This window comes from Nycticebus coucang, chromosome 12 (genome assembly GCF_027406575.1).
Source record: "Nycticebus coucang isolate mNycCou1 chromosome 12, mNycCou1.pri, whole genome shotgun sequence".
NCBI classification, from domain to species: domain Eukaryota; kingdom Metazoa; phylum Chordata; class Mammalia; order Primates; family Lorisidae; genus Nycticebus; species Nycticebus coucang.
Window position 1 is genome coordinate 62,109,156 of NC_069791.1, and position 18,942 is coordinate 62,128,097.

Here is an 18,942-nt window from a genome sequence, read left to right on the forward strand (position 1 = left end):
CAGGGTTCATCCACATGGTAGCCTGTGTCAGAATTTCCTCCCTTTTCAGGGCTGAATAATATTTCACAATATGCAGACACCACATTTTTTTTACCAGGCGGACACTGGACCTGAGGAGGAGCAAGACTGGGCTGAGATCAGGAATGCTGATCTGGAGATGTCACTCTGGAAATGTCATGAATTCCCGAGAAGAGATGGAGAAAGGATAGTTGGGCATGCCACTCTCTATAGGCGGATACTGGGTTGCTTCTCCCTTTTGGCTATTTGGGCAAAGCTGCTACAAACATGAATGTGAAATATCTCTTTATGACTTTGCTTTCAGTTATTTGGGGTATATACCCAGAAGTGGGATTGATGGATCATTTGGTAATTCTGTGTTTAATTGTTTGAGGAATCATCACATTGTCTTCTACAGTGACTGCATCATTTTACATTCCCATAAAATGCTTAATTTTATGTTATATGAATTTCACCTCAATTAGAAAACATAATGTTAGAAAGCAGGGACCTCAGAGCTCTGGGCCATGGTTGGGACTCAGGTTTCTTTTCTGAGTGACCTGGGAGCCTGGCAGTTGTCCCTGGGGAAGAGTAGGCTCTGACCAGTCCCAAGTAGTGTTGAGAGGAGTGTGAGGCCAGGAGTGGAAGCAGAGAGACCGAGCCAAGACCAGAGTTGGAGGGGCTGGGGTCAGAGAGCTAGTGGTAGGATGGACTCAGGTTCTGATCTACTTCAAGGGCAAAGCTGAAGCATCGCCAATGAGTGTGAGACTGGGGGAGGCCTCCAGGGTTTGGGGAAGGAGGTACAGGAAGGAATGTGTGGCTCTTGGCTGACATGAGGAAGACCTGAGGAGGAGCAAGACTGGGCTGAGATCAGGAATGCTGATCTGGAGATGCCACTCTGGGAATGCCATGAATTCCCAAGAAAAGATGAAGAAAAGATAGTTGGGCATGTCCATCAGGAGTTCAGGGCATTCCCATCTAGACATGTGGATTTAGGCAGCATCAGCTTATGTGTGGTATGGAATGTGGTCTGTAGACAGAAAAGAAGGTACTAGCACCTGGAGGGAAGAGGAAGAACTAGCAAAGAAGGAAAGAAGGAGCCTTGGGGCAGGTGGAGAACTGGAGAGATGTAAGGAGTGGCGCGGAGGAGGGTATGCGGGAGAGCATGGGAAGTGGGGCCTGGAAACCACCCACGGGGATTAGTGCATCTTAAGACAGTGGCGTTGGCTATTTTGGCCTTGTGATAAGGACAGATTCCAGAGAGAACAAGAGGAGACTGGGTAGACAGAGGGAGCACAGACAATTCTTTCAAGGAGCTTTGCTGAAAAAGAGAGGAGAGATGAGAAAGACGGAAGAAAGAAATTTTGGAGGTATTTTGTTTTATTTTTAGGGTGCAAACTATCTTACTTAGCAAAGAGTTGGGAGGTGTCGTGTCTCTCAACAAGTTTGCTAAACAACTGTAGCAGTTGAATGGTGGCTGAAAGGTGGCATGGCAGCGCCCAGCGAGGAGACTGGGAGTGGAGAGGTTCAGGCTAGCTATATTGAGAGGGGACAGAGACTGCCTGGGTAGGGCACAGATGATGTCTGAGCCCAAAAGCAGTTGGAAACCCCTCTCATATAGAGCTACAGGTAGTGGGCTAATTCCACAGCTTGTCCAGAGGGCTTTGGTGAGTTAGAGTCCTTTGGCACAAATTTCCGGGGTGGGTCTAACTAGGTCCTTTGTGTTCTTTGTTTTAGGAGGAAAGGAAGGGGAGGAGGGGGAGGGCTGCATTAGATCTTCCACAGTGGCCCCCAAAGATGTGCTGAGCTGGAACCTTGGAATGGGACCCTATTTGGCATAAGAGTCTTTGCGGAAGCAATTGAGGTAAAGATCTCAAGATGAGATCATCCTGGGCTCAGAGCAGCCCCAACTCCAAAGACAAGTGTCCTTATAAAAGAGCAAGACAGAAAGAGAGAAGACACAGACAAGTGGAGACGACCTGTGGATGCAGACAGAGACCGGAGGGAGTCAACCTCAAGCCAAGAGACCCCAGTGCTGAAGAGTAGAAAGGAATCCCACCACTTCAGGTCAGCCCTTCTCGTGAAGTCCCCACAGGGCCATTCTCTATCGTCATGAGGGGAGAACCTGGTCCTCTCTCCTGTATGTCTCTCTGCAGCTCTCCTAACTGTCCCTTTAGGGATGAATGGTGAGTCAAAACAGGGACAGACCCTTGTCAATTGTGACAGCATCTGTGTATGGATATTTCAATTCGAGATTTTGGAAAAGGTGACCAAAGCAGCTCTCTGATGTGTTTCTTTTTCCACTGCCTATGGAAGCACCGTCCTGAGACCACGTGGGGAACCCCTTCATGACCCCCCTTGGGGTAACCCTCCCCTCCAGCAGAAGAACCGCACTGCCTGCAGGGCAACCACCAGCAGCAAAATCATCTCCTTATAGATGTTTTTCCACCCAAAGCAGGAACCTGAAACAAGCAGGGGGGAGAACCAGCACGTGGGGAAGTGGAATTGCTTCCTTAAGATAAAGAGATTTCTTGAGCCTTGTGGATTCTCTGCCTTTGCTCCTCACCCAGGCCCCGCCTCCAGGTGCCACAAAGCCTCAGGTTTGGGTTTCTTTCTCCTCTTAGAGTCAGGTTCTGTTTACAACCAAAAGGTAGAACCTGCTGCCAAATTCCAGACATGAGATCACCCAGAATAAAGTCCTGCTGCCTCCTGGGTGCTTAGCAGAACAGACCTTAGCTGCCTCCCTGTGCTCTGGGGCATGGAGCCCCTACAGAACCCCAGATCTCCTGAGGCTTCTAGTCCAGTTACTCCCTTGATGAACTCTAGAGACTGAGGCCTTTCCGAGTACTTTGGCCTTCCAGGGTATCTTGCCCTTCTAGGTTGGGTAGGGTAGACATCAGCCTGGTCAAAGCCAAGGACCTAGCACTTGAATGCCCCTCTTCTTCTTTTTTTTTTTTTTAGAAACAGAGCTTCACTTTATCGCCCTTGGTAGAGTGCCATGGTGTCACAGCTCACAGCAACCTCCAGCTCTTGGGCTTAGATGATTCTCTTGCCTCAGCCTCCTGAGTAGCTGGGACTATAGGTACCTGCCACAACGCCCGGCTCAGGGTGCACAGGGGCAGGACCATCTACCAGAATCTGTTTAAGCAATAGATCTAATTCAAGGTTTTAACAGCGACAACATAAGGGCCACTGTATCAAAGCTCATAGGGTTTTTTGTTTGTTTTGTTTTAATTTTTTTTTTTTTTTGAGACAGAGCCTCAAGCTGTTGCCCTGGATAGAGTGCTGTAGCATCACAGCTCACAGCAACCTCAAACTCCCAGGCTCAAGCGAGTCTCCTGTCTCCGCCTCCCAAGTAGCTGGGACTACAGGTGCCCACCACAATGCCCAGCTTTTTTTTTTTTTTTTTGGTTGCAGCCATCATTGTTGTTTGGCGGGCCTGGGCTGGATTCAAACCCGCCAGCTCAGGTGTATGTGGCTGGCGCCTTAGCCGCTTGAGCCACAGGCGCTGCCTGTTTTAATGTTTTTTGAGACAGAGTCTTGCTCTGTTACCCAGGCTAGAGTACAATGGTCTCATCATAGCTCACTGTAGTCTCAAACTCCTGGGCTCAAGGGATCCTCCACTCAAGGGATCCTCCTGTCTCAACTTCCCAAGTAGCTGGGACTACAGGTGCACGCCATTATGCCCAGCTGATTTTCTATTTTTCGTAATTTTGTAGAGACAGGGTCTTAGTATGTTGCTCAGGCTGGTTTCAAACTCCTGGCTTCAAGTGATACTCTCATTTCCCTAAGTGTTGTTATTATAGGCCTGAGTCATGGCACGTAGCCCTAATGCTGTATTAAAAAAAAAAAAAAAATTAGGGCGGCGCCTGTGGCTCAGTGAGTAGGGCGCTGTCCCCATTTGCCAAGGGTGGCAGGTTCAAACCCAGCCCCGGCCAAACTGCAACAAAAAAATAGCCGGGCGTTGTGGCGGGCACCTATAGTCCCAGCTGCTCGGGAGGCTGAGGCAAGAGAATCGCGTAAGCCCAAGAGTTAGAGGTTGCTGTGAGCCGTGTGACGCCACGGCACTCTACCGAGGGCGGTACAGTGAGACTCTGTCTCTACAAAAAAAAAAAAAAATTAGGGCAGCACCTGTGGCTCAGTGAGCAGGGCACCGACCCCATATACTGAGGTTGGCGAGTTCAAATCCAGCCCCGGACAAACTGCAACAAAAAAATAGACGGGCATTGTGGCGGGCTCCTGTAGTCCCAGCTACTTGGAGGCTGAGGCAAGAGAATCATCTAAGCTCAAGAGCTGGAGGCTGCTGTGAGCTGTGATGTCACAGCACTCTACTAAGGGTGACAACGTGAGACTCTGTCTCTACAAAAAAAAAAAAAATTAAAAGGCCAGGTGCAGTGGCTCACATCTGTAATCCTAGCACTCTGGGAGGCCAAGATAGTTGAATTGCTTGAGCTCAGGAGTTCAAGACCAGACCGAGCAAGAGTGAGACCCTGTGTCTACTAAAAATAGAAAAATTAGCCAGTCATTGTGTTGGCCACCTATAGTCCCAGCTACTTGGGAGGCAGAGGCAAGAGGACTACTTGAACCAGGAATTTGAGGTTGCTGTGAGCTACAAAGATGCCATGACACTCTACCTTGGGTGATACAGTGATTTTTAATTTTTTGAAATAAAAAAATTAAAAATAAACAAATGTAGGGTGGCGCCTGTGGCTCAGTGAGTGGGGCGCAGGCCCCACATACCGAGGGTGGCGGGTTCAAACCCAGCCCTGGCTGAACTGCAACCAAAAAATAGCTGGGCATTGTGCCAGGCACCTGTAGTTCCAGCTGCTCGGGAGGCTGAGGCAGGAGAATCACAGAAGCCCAAGAGCTGGAGGTTAATGTGAGTCCTGTGACATCATGGCACTCTACTGAGGGCAGTAAAGTGAGACTCTGTCTCTACAAAAAAATAAATAAATAAATAAATAAATAAACAAATATAAATTAAAGTTTATATATCAAATTATTATGAAGAGAAAAGTGGAGAATAGATAACAAAACCAAATCACTACGCCTAAGAGAAATGTCTGCACGAAGGCTGATGCTCACAGAGGCTTTGTTTGTAACACTGTACCCAGAACCTGGAAATAGCCCAAATGTCCACCAACTGGTACAGGCTTATCCAGTGGGGGACCCATGGGCTTGAGCAGCCGCCTGTCCGTGTAGATAAATAGGAACATGGCCTGCTCATTAGCTTATGTGGGTTAGAGGTGAGAATTTGCAGCAGAGATGGCATGGCCCCAGAAGGCTGAGAAGTTTGCCAGCCCCTCAACTAGTGAAGGGAATGGATAAATTCTTGAAATAAGGAACCCTCCTCAGCAGAAAGATCAAGTACATGCAGCAGCATGGGTGAACATGCTGAGTGACAGAAACCAGCCTTCAGAAGCCACGTCTGGTTTACATTTACACGCCTTCTGGAAGAGGTACGCAGAAGTCAGTGGGCATGGCAAGAGGTGCCCTCCAAGGGCCCAAGGGCAGGAGCTTCTCCAGGTGAAGGACACATGCTATATTTTCATTGCCACAGCAATCACATAGCTGTATGTATTTGTCAAAACATGTCAACCAAACACTTCAGAAAGGCGAATATTATGTATTACAGTGTGTAAATTAAACTTCAGTTAAATATGCAATGATGGTGGCGCCTGTGGCTCAAAGGAGTAAGGCGCTGGCTCCATATGCCGGAGGTGGTGGGTTCAAACCCAGTCCAGGCCAAAAACTGCAAAAAAAAAAAAAATGCAAGGAGCAAAGTGAAATTTGCAATACTTGGTTCATACCCAGCCAGTGGAAAGAGAACAAGTGAATTCCACGCAGGGAAGATGTAACCTTCCAAGCAGCCTTCCAGCAGAAGGCACAGCCAGAACACCCCACAAAACGGTATGTGGGGGGAAGAGAGAAGGAAACAGGGGACAGGGGGCCATACACGGATGCCCTGGGTGGGGAGAGCCTGTGGCCTGGAGTGGGTGATGCTTATAGTGGGCCTGCCCCCCCCCCCCCAGAGGAATGGAGGTGTGCTGTGGCAGGCACTTAGTGAGCATGAGGGTTCTGCACACAGTGGGTCTCAAGGGCTGCACAGGAAGTGGGGGACACAGTGGGTCTAAGGAGGCTGCAGGGGAAGGGGGCATGTAGTGGGGCTCGGGGAACTGCAGAGGGGGCACACACTGGGTCTCAGGGGACTGCAGATAAAGGGGGCACATAGTAGGTCTGGGGGACTGCAGGAGCACACAGTGGGTCTTAGGGAGCTGCCGAAGAAGGGGACACGCGGTGGGTTTCCAAGGGCTGCAGAGAAATGGGGGTAGGGGCCACGCAGTGGCCTTTGGGGAGCTGCAGAGGAACGGAGCATGCGGTGGGCCTGGGGGCCTGCTGAAGAAGGGGTCACGCGGTAAGCCTGGGGCGTTGCAGAGGAACGGCGGTAGAGGTACATGGTGGGTCTGGACCGGCTGCAAGAAGGGGCACAGGGTGGGCCTCGGGGCTGCAGAGAAGGGGGCACACGGTGGGTCTCCGGGGGCTGCAGAGGAGCGGGACACGGGGCGAGTCTCTGGGGGCTGCAGAGGAAGGGGACACGGGGCGGGTCTCGGGGGTTGCAGAGCAGGGGGCACGCGGCGGGCCTCGGGGAGGGGCACGGCTCGCGTCACTGGGAGGGCGGCTCAAATCCTAGGCTGCCGCCCAGCCCCTGAAAACACTGCAGCTTCAGCCCTCTGGTCCCAGGCAGAGCGGGGGGCACGCGGTGAGCCTCCAGGGCTGCAGAGCAGGGAACAGCGGCGCGGGCAGGCTGAGGCCTAGCGAATTGCAGCAGTCTCCGTAGCCAGAGCGAGGGACGAGCGGGCGGCGAGTGCGCGCTGCCTGGGATCAGAGGGATGGAGCTGCATCGTCCTCAGGGGCTGGGCGGCGGCCTGGGATTTGAGCCGCTCTCTGGGTGACGCTACCCGGGTTCCTCCCCGGCGCTTGCCCCGCGCCTCCACCCGCGGTCGGTAGGCGCCCGGTCATTGGCCAGGGAGCTTCAGATCGCGAGCTTGGATGGTGAACGTCTGCGGTGTCCCCGCCTCCGGCCCGGGGCGCAGCGCGCGATTGGCTGGCGCATGCAGGGCGTCCTCTGGGTCTCCGCGGCGCGGACGAGGCCTGGGGCGGCGGCGCGAGGCAGGTGAGGCCTGGGTAGCCAGGCTGGGTTGAGGTGGGGGTGGCCGGCGAGGGAGTAGTAAGGGCGCCCGGGCCGGGGGCCGCCAGGGCCCGGGCTCAGGCGGGAGCGGGGGCCGAGAGCTCCCCTCACTGCGGGCTGCGGGTCGCGGGCCGGGGACGAGCTGAACCGCGGGCCCCGCCTGCGCGGTCAACGGCCGCCGTCCCCTCTGGAAGCCGCCGCCTTAGCGGTGAGGCCCGCACGGGCTCTGGCCGCGGAGTAGTTTGTGGGGTGACTGCAAAGTCGGCGGAGCGGGCAGAGGGTAGCTTTGGGGGTCCCGGGGGGGCCTCAGAATGCCGTGCTTCCCGCCCTGGAGTCCCGGCCAGGGGGCGCCTTTGCAGCTCGAAGCCCGGGGCGTGGGGGGGGCGGCGATGCGCGGGCCGGGGCGCACCCTGGGGCTTGGGTGCACCTGCTGAGCCCGGGTCTCTGCGGCTTCGGCCGCGTCTGCCTGCTCTTGGGCCTGGCCATGACCCGGTTCTCCCTTGAGGGGTCAGCTGTGAAGGTTCAGGTTGGAAACCGCCTCCATTCGTGAGGCTCTTATTTTAATCCTTGGTGTAAAGTCCTTGCTTGTTGTAAAATCTACTTTTTCTGCCGCTGCCTTCGGTGTGCAGGAACATGCGTTTTGATATTTTTATCTGTTTTGCTGGATACTGCATAGTTTATTTAATGGAAACTCATGATCGTTAGTCCTGGAGAATGTTCTCAAGTTATTTCTATAATTCCTTTTTTTTTTGTTTACCTTTCTCTTATGAGTGTTTTAGAAATGCTATTGTTTGGGCAGTGGATTTTTATGCAGGTTTTCTAATTTTCTTGTCTTTATCTCTCCCATTTTACATTTTTTAAAATTGTTTCAGGTTAATTTGAGGCAAAGAATTAGGTTGCAATGTGTGCATTTGTTAGGTAGAGACCCTCTTATATGTGTCCTGTACCCAAGAGGTGTGCGGTACACCCTAACATTGTGCCTATTAAGTGGGAGCATACCCATCCCCCTCCCTCCCATTTTCCATTTTTGTTCCACTTTCTAGGAGATTTCCTTAATCTTCCCAACTCATCTGTTTAGCATTTTAATTTGACCATCATATTTTAAATGATCCCAGAGCTCATGTTTTCTCCTCCCAAATTTAGCAACATGTTCTTCATAAATGCAGTATCTTCTCATTCACCTGTTTTTTATTGTGCTAAAATACACATAAAATTTACTATTTTGAACTGTAGAGTTCAGTGGTAGTGGAACTGGCCATCACCTAGTTCCAAAACTTTTTCATCACCCTAAGGAGAAACCCTGTACCTACTGAGCAATTAGTCCCCATTCCTCCTCCTTCCTAGCCCTGGTGACCACTAATCTGCTTTCTGTCTCTATGGATTTGCCTGTTCTGGATATTTCATATAAATAGAATCATACAATGTGTAGCTCTTTGTGCCTGGCTGCTTTTTTTTAAGGTAATATCTTAAGCATTCATCCATGTTGTAGCATGTATCAGTATTTTATTCTCTGTTATGGTTAAATTTTCCATTGTGTATAGACACAGCCATTTTGTTTATCCATTCATCTACTGATGGACTTTTGGGTTGTTTCCACCTGTTGACAATAGTGAATAATGCAGCTATAAATATTTGTGTATTAGTTTATTTAAGTACCCATTTTCAATTCTTTGGGTATATACCCAGGAATGGAGTTGCTAGGTCCTATGCTAACTATGTTTAGCTTTTTGAGGAACTGCCACACTGTTGTTTTTTGTTGTTTTAAGACAGAGACTCAAGCTATCACCCTGGGTAGAGTGTTGTGGCATCACAGCTCACAGCAACTTCCAGCTCCTGGGCTTCAGCGATTCTCTTGCCTCATCCTCACAAGTAGCTGGGACTACAGGTGTCCGCCACCATGTCCACCTGTTTTTTGGTTGTAGTTGTCGTTGTTTGGTAGCCCCGGGCTGGATTTGAACCCACCAGCTCTGGTGTATGTGGCTGGTGCCTTTAGCTGCTTGAGCTACAGGTGCTGAGCCCCATGCTGTTTTTCATAGTGGCTGCACCAACAATGTGTGAGAGGTTCACTTTCTCCACATCTTTGCTAACACTTGTTATTTTCTTTGTTTTGTTTTTTAAATTATGACCATCCTAGGGGCTGTGAAGTGGTATGTCATTTGGTTTTTATTTGTATTTCCCTCATTTGTATATTTTTTGAGAAATGTATATGCGGGTCTTTTTCCTATTTTTAAATTGGGTTGTCTTTTACTTGAGTTGTGAGGTTTCCTTAAATATTCTGGATACTAGACTCTTGTTGGATATATGATTTACAAGTACTTTCTCCCATTCTTTTTTTTTTAAGTATCTTTGTTTTTTTTGCAGTTCTTGGCTGGGGGTGGGTTTGAACCTGCCACCTCTGGCATATGGGGCCGCTACAGTACTCCTTTGAGCCACAGGCACCGCCCTTTCTCCTATTCTTTTTTTTTTTTTTTTTTTTTTTTTTGGCCGGGGCTGGGCTTGAACCCGCCACCTCCGGCATATGGGACGGGCGCCCTACACGTTGAGCCACAGGCGCCGCCCCCTTTCTCCTATTCTTAAAGTTGTCTCTTCACTCTTGATGGTGTCCTTTGATGCACAAATTGATGAAGTCCAATTTATCTGCTTTTTCTTTTGTTGCCCATGCTTTTGGTGTCATACCTAAGAATACTTTGCTGAATCCAAGGACATGAAGATTTATCCCTATGTTTTAAGAGCTTTATAATTTTAGCTTTTATAGTTAGGCTTTTTTATCCATTTGAGTTCATTTTTGTGTCTGATATGAGGTAGGGATGTAACTTCATTATTTTGCACATGGAAATCCAGTTGTTTTAGTATCTTTTTTTTTTTGGAGACAGAGCCTCAAGCTGTCCCCCTGGGTAGAGTGCTGTGGCATCACAGCTCACAGCAACCTCCAACTCCTGAGCTCAAGTGATTCTCCTGCCTCTACCTCCCAAGTAGCTAGGACCACAGGCGCCTGCCACCACACCCGGCTATTTTTTGGTTGCAGCCGTTATTGTTTGGCGGGCCTGGGCTGGATTTGAACCCTCCAGCTCAGGTGTATGTGGCTGGCGCCTTAGTCGCTTGAGCCACAGGTGCCAAACCTTAGCATCGTTTATTGAAGAAACTGTTTTTTCCCTGATGAATAGTCTTGTACTCCTGTCAGAATCAGTTGAGTATAGATGTAAGGGTTTATTTCTGGTCTCTTGAGTTCTGTGGTATTATCTGTTCATTTGTATGCTTTTATAGTAAGTTTTGATATGTCAGTTCTCCAGCTTGTTCTTCAAGATTGTTACTTGCTATTTGGGACCCATTGCAGCTGTATATGAATTTAATGGTTACCTTTTCCATATCTGCAAAAAAGGCATTTGGGATTTTGATAGAGATTTTATGGAACCTGTATATCACTTTGGGAGTATTGCCATCTTAACAATATTAAGTCTTTATATCCATGAACATAGAATGTCTTTTCCTTTGTGTAGGTCTTCTTTAATTTCTTTCAACAACGTTTTATCATTTTCAGGAACAAGTCTTTTTTTTTTTTTTTGAGGTAGAGTCATTTGTCACCCTCAGTAGAGTGTTCTACTGTCGCAGCTCACAGCAACCTCGAACTCTGGGGCTCAAGAGATTCTCTTGTCTCAGCCTCCCAAGTAACTTGGACTACAGGCGCCCGCCACAACGCCTGGCTATTGTTTTTATTTTTTTAGGGACACTGTCTCATTCTAGCTCAGGCTAGTCTCCAAACTGTGAGCTCAGGCAATCCACCCACCTCGGCTTCCCAGAGTGCTAGGATTACAGGCATGAGCCACCATGCCGAGCCTCAGGAATAAGTCTTAGACTTCCTTGGCTAAATTTACTCCTAAGATTTTTTACTCTTTTTGATGTTATTGTGAAAGAATTGTTTTCTTAATTTCACTTTCAAATCATTCTTTGCTGGTGTTACAGAACTACAGTTGATTTTTGTGTATTGATCTTGAATCTTGCAATTTTGCTGGATTTATTCTAACAGTTTTTCTGTGGATTTTTTAGGATTTTCTATATATGAGATCATGTCATCTGGGAATAAAGGTAGTTTTATTTTTTCCTTTCCAGTATGTATGTACCCCCCTCCACACACACTTTTCCTTGACTAATTGCTCTGGCTAGGACTTCCAGTACAGTGTTGAATAGCCGTGGTAAAAATAGGCATCCTTGTCCTGTTCCTGATCTTAGGGAAGAAGTTTCAGTCTTTCACCTTTGAATATGGTGTTAGCTGTAGGTTTTTCCCTTTGTCATGTGGAGGAAATTCCCTTCTTTTCCTAGTTTGTTGAGTATTTTCATCATGAAAGAGTGTTGGCTTTTGCCAAATGCTTTTTGAGATGATCATGTGGTTTTGCCTGTTGCTTAAACAGTCTTCCAGTATTCAATTTCTCCCATATCTTTGTTCTGTTTTATACCTTCCAAATGTAAACAGGTGCCATTAATATTTGAGACTTTTAAGAATACCATGGTGAAAATTAGATTGTGTCTCAGTATTCCCCAGTGCAAGCTTATGATTCAGATTTTTCTGGCCTAGGTTCATTTTCATTCATCTATGTAGCTAGCAGAAGTTTTTTGTGATTCTCTTTTCTCCCTTTCTTTCTTTAATATATGCCTTTAAAAAATAACCCCTTTTGGCCGGTGTGGTGACTCCCGCCTGTAATCCTAGCACTCTGGGAGGCCGAGGTGCATGGATTGCCTGAGCTCACTGCTTTGAGACCAGCCTGAGCAAGATCAAGACCCTGTCTCTAAAAATAGCTAGGTGTTGTGGTGGGTGCCTGTAGCGCCAGCTACTTGGGAGGCTCAGGCAAGAGGATTTCTTGAACCCAGGAGTTTGGGGTTGCTGTGAGCTGTGACACCACGGCACTCTACCAAGGGCAACAAAGTGAGACTCTGTCTCAAAGAAAAAAAAAAACCCTTTTCAAAGCGATGCCTGGAAGAGGGTGGAAGCTGACATCTATGTTTAATACATCATTTTTAACTGGAAATTTTGGGGTGACCTATTTTCAAAGAATGCTAGTGTTTAATGGAGTGTGTTGTTAGGTCATAACCATTGTTTCTTGTCCCGAATTTATGATGATCAAATGGTCTCCTGCCACTTTATAGCATTTCTAGATCCTGACAATAAAGTCAGTTTGAATTGGCTTATAGTAAATGCTTGGCAGTGTTTTAGGCGAGGTGGTGATAGGGTGACACTATCCTTCAGCATCCAACTCTTGCCCTTACCTAAATGCTTCAGGGTGAACCAGAGTCTAGAGCAGTGGTGCTCAACCTTCCTGATGCCGGGATCCTTTAATACAGTTCTGTGGGTCTCGACAGGAGGGTCTCAGCCACAGACCATCATGGTGTTATACTCAACTTGCCTCTGTAAATATTTTGTGGGTAGTTGTGCCGGTGGTTGTTGCCTGCTGGAGGGTTGCAGTATTATTTAGTTGATTGAAAATGTTCTCTAATTTTCTTCTTTCCTTGCTTCCTAAATTTGGAGCTAGTTGCTATTTTGGACTGCTTACCCACTTGGTATTCAGCTAGAGGAAACTAGACCTGCTGGATCTGCATTGGGAAACAGTTTTCTTCCACTGGGCCAAAATAAACGAGGAGGTGACAGATGGAAAATAGAACATGATGTTGATGCTTATTATATACATGTATTATTTATTATAGTTACATATTATAATTGGCTCTACTTCATTAAGCAACATGTATAATTCTTTAGTTAGTTTTACAGTTTAAGTTGTATGTGTAATTAAGCATGCTTGTTAGGTTGGTGCTTTGGTTTTCATTTAGTTGAATAGAGGCACACGGTGACTGGCTGAAGGATGTAAATTTTAGTTCAGGCAGTGAGAGCTGTGTGATAGGCATTTTTTACATTTGTGCAGAATTAAACTGCCAGTCAGAGACAAATGGGGTAGAAGTGATCACAGCCAGATGTTTGGTTCTCACTGGGGAGGGAGAGGCTCCCTGGAGCATGTGTAGTTTGAAAACAGAGCAGCCCTTTCTCTAGTTGCTTTGTTCTTATACATACTATTTTATATTAATGCTATTGGAAGATGTGAGCTATATGTGAAATATGGAAAACAGATAACTTATGCATTCTTCGCTTGCTATTTGTGCAAGCAAATATGGGACAGTGCTCACTGTTAGCCTGATCCTTCGTGTGGGAAAGCCAGAGCATTAAAGGTGATGCAGAAATGGCATGGATGTCTGTCACAGCCCCAGTTACAGTGGCGATGGAGCATCTGACACGCTGTTCTGCCAGATGAAGAAATGTGAGAAAGTTTTGAGTCTGCTAGGCAAGGGAGCAAAGAAGGCCTTAGTACACTGACCCTTATGGCTTTTCATAAATTCTTGTAGCACTTAGGACATGATTTTTCTGGGGTGTAGTCAGACAAGGAGCAGAGAGTGGTGGTATAGGTAGCCATGCTCTCCACTTTGCAGGTATGTGTAAAGTGCCCTTTTTCTGCTAGTGAGGGTTAGATCTGAAGGTGACTGTAGCACAATTGCTGCCCTCAAAGTTCAGAGTCCAGTTGATCCAGTTGGAGAGAAGGAATTACTAATATATAATCATCATAGTTTGTGTGAAGTGGTAACACTGAGTGGGGGTGGGGAGACTAGCACTGGCCCTAACTGGAGTAAGGAGGGGTGAGCCCACAGGAGTTTCCTGGAGGTGGTGTCTCAACTGGACGCTGAAGATGAGAAGTTGGCCAGGCAGGGGATAGGGAAGGAGGCCAGAAAGTACGAAGGACACCCCAGACAGAAGTTCTGTGCCACAAGGAAAGAGTGGAGGGCCCTCCTGCAGCCAGGGGTCATCCTCAGGGGTGTATTACAGGAGGTGGGGAGGGAGAGGTTGGGGCATTTGGACGAGAGCCATCTGGGTTCAGGGAGGTACCCTAAGAGTTGGAAGGAGCAGGATGGTCTCATTTCTATGTAGAATGTTGATTCAGATAGTTTTGTCTGAGAATTAGCTTGCAGGGAGTGTTGGCACCTATAAGAGCCAGGGAGAGGTGGCATGCAGGGGCAGGACAGAGAGTGGGACAGCCTGGGCGGATGTGGTTGTGAATCTGAGTGGAAACGCTCAATAGAAAGTAAGACCAATGGCCACCTCCTTGTGTACAAACTTGAGTTACAGATGGATAATAAATTATAATGGCCTGAAATGTAAAAGTCAAAACAAGAAGAGTAATAAAATCTATGGCAGACAGGTCATGTATTGGCTTAGAGAAGGCCTTTCTAAGAAGCAGGACATGTATCAGGGAAGGGAGCAGACACCTTGTGGCTGAAGTTCCCCAAGCCACGTTCCTGACAGGCATGTAGGGGATGTGTAAAGTTAATATCCTTGTGAAAACACTGAGAAAAGGCAGTTTCCCTCATTGTGTAAGAAATATAGCTAAGTTGTGAGAAATAGGCAGTTTCCCTCATGGGGTAAGAAATATAGCTCGTGAGAAACACAACAAGTTGTTTCAAGTCAGTGGTAGTTAAGGAAATGCAAATTAACGCCCTGTCAGAGCTGGTATAGGAGGAACACTTTTGGACTCTTGGATGTGGCCTGCTGCTGCACAGCCTAGCCTTTATGAAAGCCGCTGGCAGTAGACAAGTCCTTTCCAGTAGGAATAACATGTGCAGTCCTTCTAATTACTGATTACGAGGAAATTTATTGTACTCTGTTTGAAGCAAATACAACAAAATGACTTAAATTATTAAATTATTGGGGTTTTTTTGTATTCCAAAAATAAAGACCCTTTGCAGTGATATGTACAAACTAAACAAGTTGACATTGGGCTTTTGCTGAAATGTTGCGATTCTCGATTGTCCCTGTAAGAGGAAGTGGGGCTTTTGTTATGATCTAGAACCCTTATTGTTAGGAGATGTACATGCGTGATAATCAGTCTTGTCACAGGGAACGTGGTTTTCCTTAACACTCAGAGCTATTTTCTTTCTTTCTTTTCTTTTTTTTTTAAAGTTATGGTAGATTTATTTTATTTTATTTTTTTCTTAACTTTAAGATGCACCATAGATGTGGCCCCACCCATTACCCTCCCTCCACCAAAACCTCCCCCCTCCCTTCCCCTTCCTTGGCCCTTTCCCCATAGTCTTGTGCTATAGTTGGGTTATAGTCTTCATGTGAAAGCTAGTCAGAGCTATTTTCTTGATGTAAACAAACCCATCCAGCCTGTATTTCTTGTTGCTTCTTTTTCATTTCCAAAAAAAAGTAAAGGAAAGAGACTGAGAAGGATGAGTGGGGGCAAAAGGGGAGGATATGAACAAGTGGCTTTTAAAGGGTACAGACTCACAAGACAGAAGGAGATGCCAGCTTTTGAGAGCAAAGCAGGTTGACGATACTTAACAAAAATGTATTGTACTTAGGTGATGGACACCCTCAGTTGATCACCGCATATTATATACACATAACAATTTCACATGTACCTCATAGATTGGCACAAATAACAAAAGTAGAGGAACATCTTATCTTGGCTAGAAACTCTCGAGGTACAGATGCTCCTGATGTGTGCTAGGAGGCAGTGCTTAGCAGACCAGCGTATGGATCAACTGGAACCCAGCACACGCTGAGAATTGAGTGCTTTGTATCCCCCAGTCAGGCATCAGGGAGCTGGAGGTCCTGTGTCACTGCCGTTCTGCAAGTTAGTGAGCATGTCTTGCTTCCAAGTCCTCACAGCTCACATGGAAGAGCTTGAATTGGACCCAAGTGGTTCAGCTGCCCTGTACTACCTTGGAAATGAAGATGAAATTTGTTTGTTTGTTTCTTTCTTTCATTTTTTTTTTGAGACAGAGTTTGACTATGTCACCCTCAGTAGAGTACAACGGCGTCACAGCTCACAGCAACCTCAAAATCTCGGGCTTAAGCGATTCTCTTGCCTCAGCCTCCCAAGTAGCTGGGACTACAAGTGCCTGCCACGATGTCCAGCTAGTTTTTGGCTGCAGTTGTCGTTGTTTATCAGCCTGGGCCAGGCTCGAACCCGCCAGCTTTGGTGTATGTAGTTGGCGCCCTACTCACTGAGCTATGGGTGCCGAGCCGAAATTTGTTTCTTTTTGAAAATAATGTTTATTGGGTTAATTTTTTTTTTTTGTAGAGACAGAGTCTCACTGTACCGCCCTCGGTAGAGTGCCGTGGTGTTGCATGGCTCACAGCAACCTCCAACTCCTGGGCTTACGCGATTCTCTTGCCTCAGCCTCCCCAGCAGCTGGGACTACAGGCGCCCGCCACAACGCCCGGCTATTTTTTGGTTGCAGTTTTGGCCGGGGCTGGGTTTGAACCCGCCACCCTCGGCATATAGGGCCGGCGCCCTACTCACTGAGCCACAGGCGCCGCCCTATTGGGTTAATTTTTAAAGTTATAAAACTAATGCCTACTCTTTAAAAAAAAATTTTCAGGCTGGCTCAGCGCCCATAGCTCAGTGGTTAGGGCGCTGGCTACATACACCTGGCTGTTGGGTTAGAACCCAGCCTGGGTCTGCTAAAAAAAAACAACAATGACAACAACAAAAATAGCTGGGTGTTGGGGCAGGTGCCTGTAGTCCCAGCTACTTGGAAGGCTGAGGGAAGAGAATCTCTTAAGCCCAAGAGTTTGAGATTTCTGTGAGCTGTGATGCCACGGCATTCTACTGAGGGTGACATAGTAAGATTCTGTTTAAAAAAAAAAACACTTTTTTTTTGTTTTTCAAGCAATACAGAAGGGGCTAGATAAGATGTCAAGTCCCTTTCCCCAGAATTTACCATAAAATTTAGTGTATCATTTCTCTAGAAGTTTTAAAACATATTTTTATGTCTATGTATGTATAAAATACATGGCATTCTGACAGAGAAGATTAGCATGGCCCCTGCACAAGGATGACACGCAAATTTGTGAAGCAGTCCGTATTAAAAAAAAAAAAATACATGGCATTCTGTAGAGCCCTTTTAAATATTTTTAGGATACAGTCATTTTTAATTTGCTGTTTTGAATAATTTCATTTTTAAGGATTCTTAGTGTAAATCAGTTTTTCATAAACTAGCATTGTTTTACTTTCATTAAAATGGAATGAGAGATGCAGTGCCAACTCCTATTTGTTTCTGATTTTTTAAAAAATATAGGTAAAATAACTCATGTTTTTATTTGTCTCTACATTATTTAGTTTAACAGAATTAAGATCTAAGCACAGTAGTTATTTCAAGATTTAATAGTGATTTTTTTTTTTTTTTTTTACAGCTCTTGGGTCCATATTTATTAGGATTAGTAGTGATTTTTTTTTTTTCCAGTTTTTGGCCGGGGCTGGGCTTGAACCTGCCACCTTTGGCATGTGGGGCTGGCGCCCTACTCCTTTGAGCCACAGGCTCCACCCTAGTAGTGATTTTTTAAAGGAGCACCTCACGCCTGTAATCCTAGTACACTGGGAGGCTGAGGCAGGATAATCTCTGCTCAGGAGTTAGAGACTAGCCTGAGCAAGAGGAAGACTCTATCTCTACTAAAAATAGAAAAACTAGCCAGGAATTGTGGTGAGCACCTGTAGTCCCAGCTACTCAGGAGGCTAAGGCAGAAGGATCTGCGTGAGCCCGGGAGTCTGAGGTTGTTTACAATTGAAATGAACTGCCAGGGCCTAGTTGCCCTTTGAAAACTAAGCGCTGTGTGTGGAGTGTGTGTACACTACTTTGGTGTAGGTATACCTTGTGTCACTCTGAAGGTCCCTAAGGGAAGTCAGGTTTAAGTCCAGACAGGTGGAGCCAGTATCCACTGATCATAGGTCCCTGGGAGGTGATGGCCAAAGTAGGGTGGGGCAAGAGCCTGGGCTGCCAGCTCAAAGTTTCCCTAGGCCTGCAGCTTGAGGCATATGGTGCTTCCTGGAGAGCTGGGAGGAGGGGCCGGTGTGTCTCTCCCTTGGATCAGTGACAGACTCATGTTGATGTTTTCAGCAGAGAAGTTAGAGAAGTGAGTCACAGGTTTTATTGTTATCTTCTGAGATGTGTGCTTCTCTAGAGTTGCTGGATCAGTACCCATTCATCTTACAGAAGCTATCTGTTAACCAGGCCCAGAAGGGGCCCTCACCTGAGCTGACTGGCTTTCTGAGGCCTGAGTCTGTAGGACTTCAAGGAGCACAGCTTCAGCACCTGGTGCCAGGCACAGCAAAGCACTTAGGGGTGGGACAGGCAGGAGGGTGGTGGCTATAGCACATTCAGGTACAGTGTTGACTTCAGTTTCCTTCCAGATTTTTCTGATGCCTCTGAAGACATTTTCAGTCCATTTTTTTCAGGTACTGTTTTGTTATTAGTGTTCAGATTATTAATGCAAATCAGATCTCCCTTGAGACTAAGGCCAACGTAAGCAGCCTCCTCTTCTGGGCATGATAGAAATAAGTTGTCAGGTTACATTTTGGGCTTTAATTAGTAGAAATGGGAGACAGGAACGGCATTTTGAAAATGCTAAGCACTTAGTTTAGTGAACAGTGTACCTGGTGTCAAAATTGCATTTTGGCTGGTAGGTATTCTAACTTGCTGTGAAAGGGCTGACTCTCAGTCCCAGCTCCCAGACTGACCAATCAACTTTTGATTTTTATTTAGGGTAGGGATGAGTGAATATTGCCTCTCAGGGATTGCTAACCTAGAAGGAGAAACAATTTTTAACAGAATTTAAAACATGTATTTTATTCCACAAGATAATTGTAGTAAATATAAGAGTGTGTGTCAAAAAAAAAAAAAAAAAGAGTGTGTGTCATCACCTTTTAGGGGCAAGACAC

At 46.7% G+C, this 18,942-nt stretch overlaps 1 protein-coding gene and 1 non-coding gene across 7 annotated transcripts in view; both read left to right on the forward strand.

The window, feature by feature from the left end:
- The first annotated feature begins 6,769 nt into the window (after nucleotides 1–6,769).
- The window catches only part of SUN1 (Sad1 and UNC84 domain containing 1), a 63,763-nt gene continuing 51,590 nt past the window's right edge, over nucleotides 6,770–18,942 (forward strand). The window contains exon 1 of one of the 6 annotated variants that reach the window (XM_053555940.1): nucleotides 6,770–7,171. The gene's annotated coding sequence lies outside the window, so the exon portion shown is untranslated. Of the gene's footprint in view, nucleotides 7,172–7,199; nucleotides 7,395–18,436; nucleotides 18,460–18,942 lie in introns of those variants that run through there. The other 5 variants (XM_053555937.1, XM_053555943.1, XM_053555942.1 and 2 more) reach the window with 5 other exon arrangements.
- Nucleotides 16,987–17,097, forward strand: LOC128562922 (U6 spliceosomal RNA). Its single transcript, XR_008373617.1, has one exon. It is a non-coding gene; the product is annotated as a U6 spliceosomal RNA (small nuclear RNA).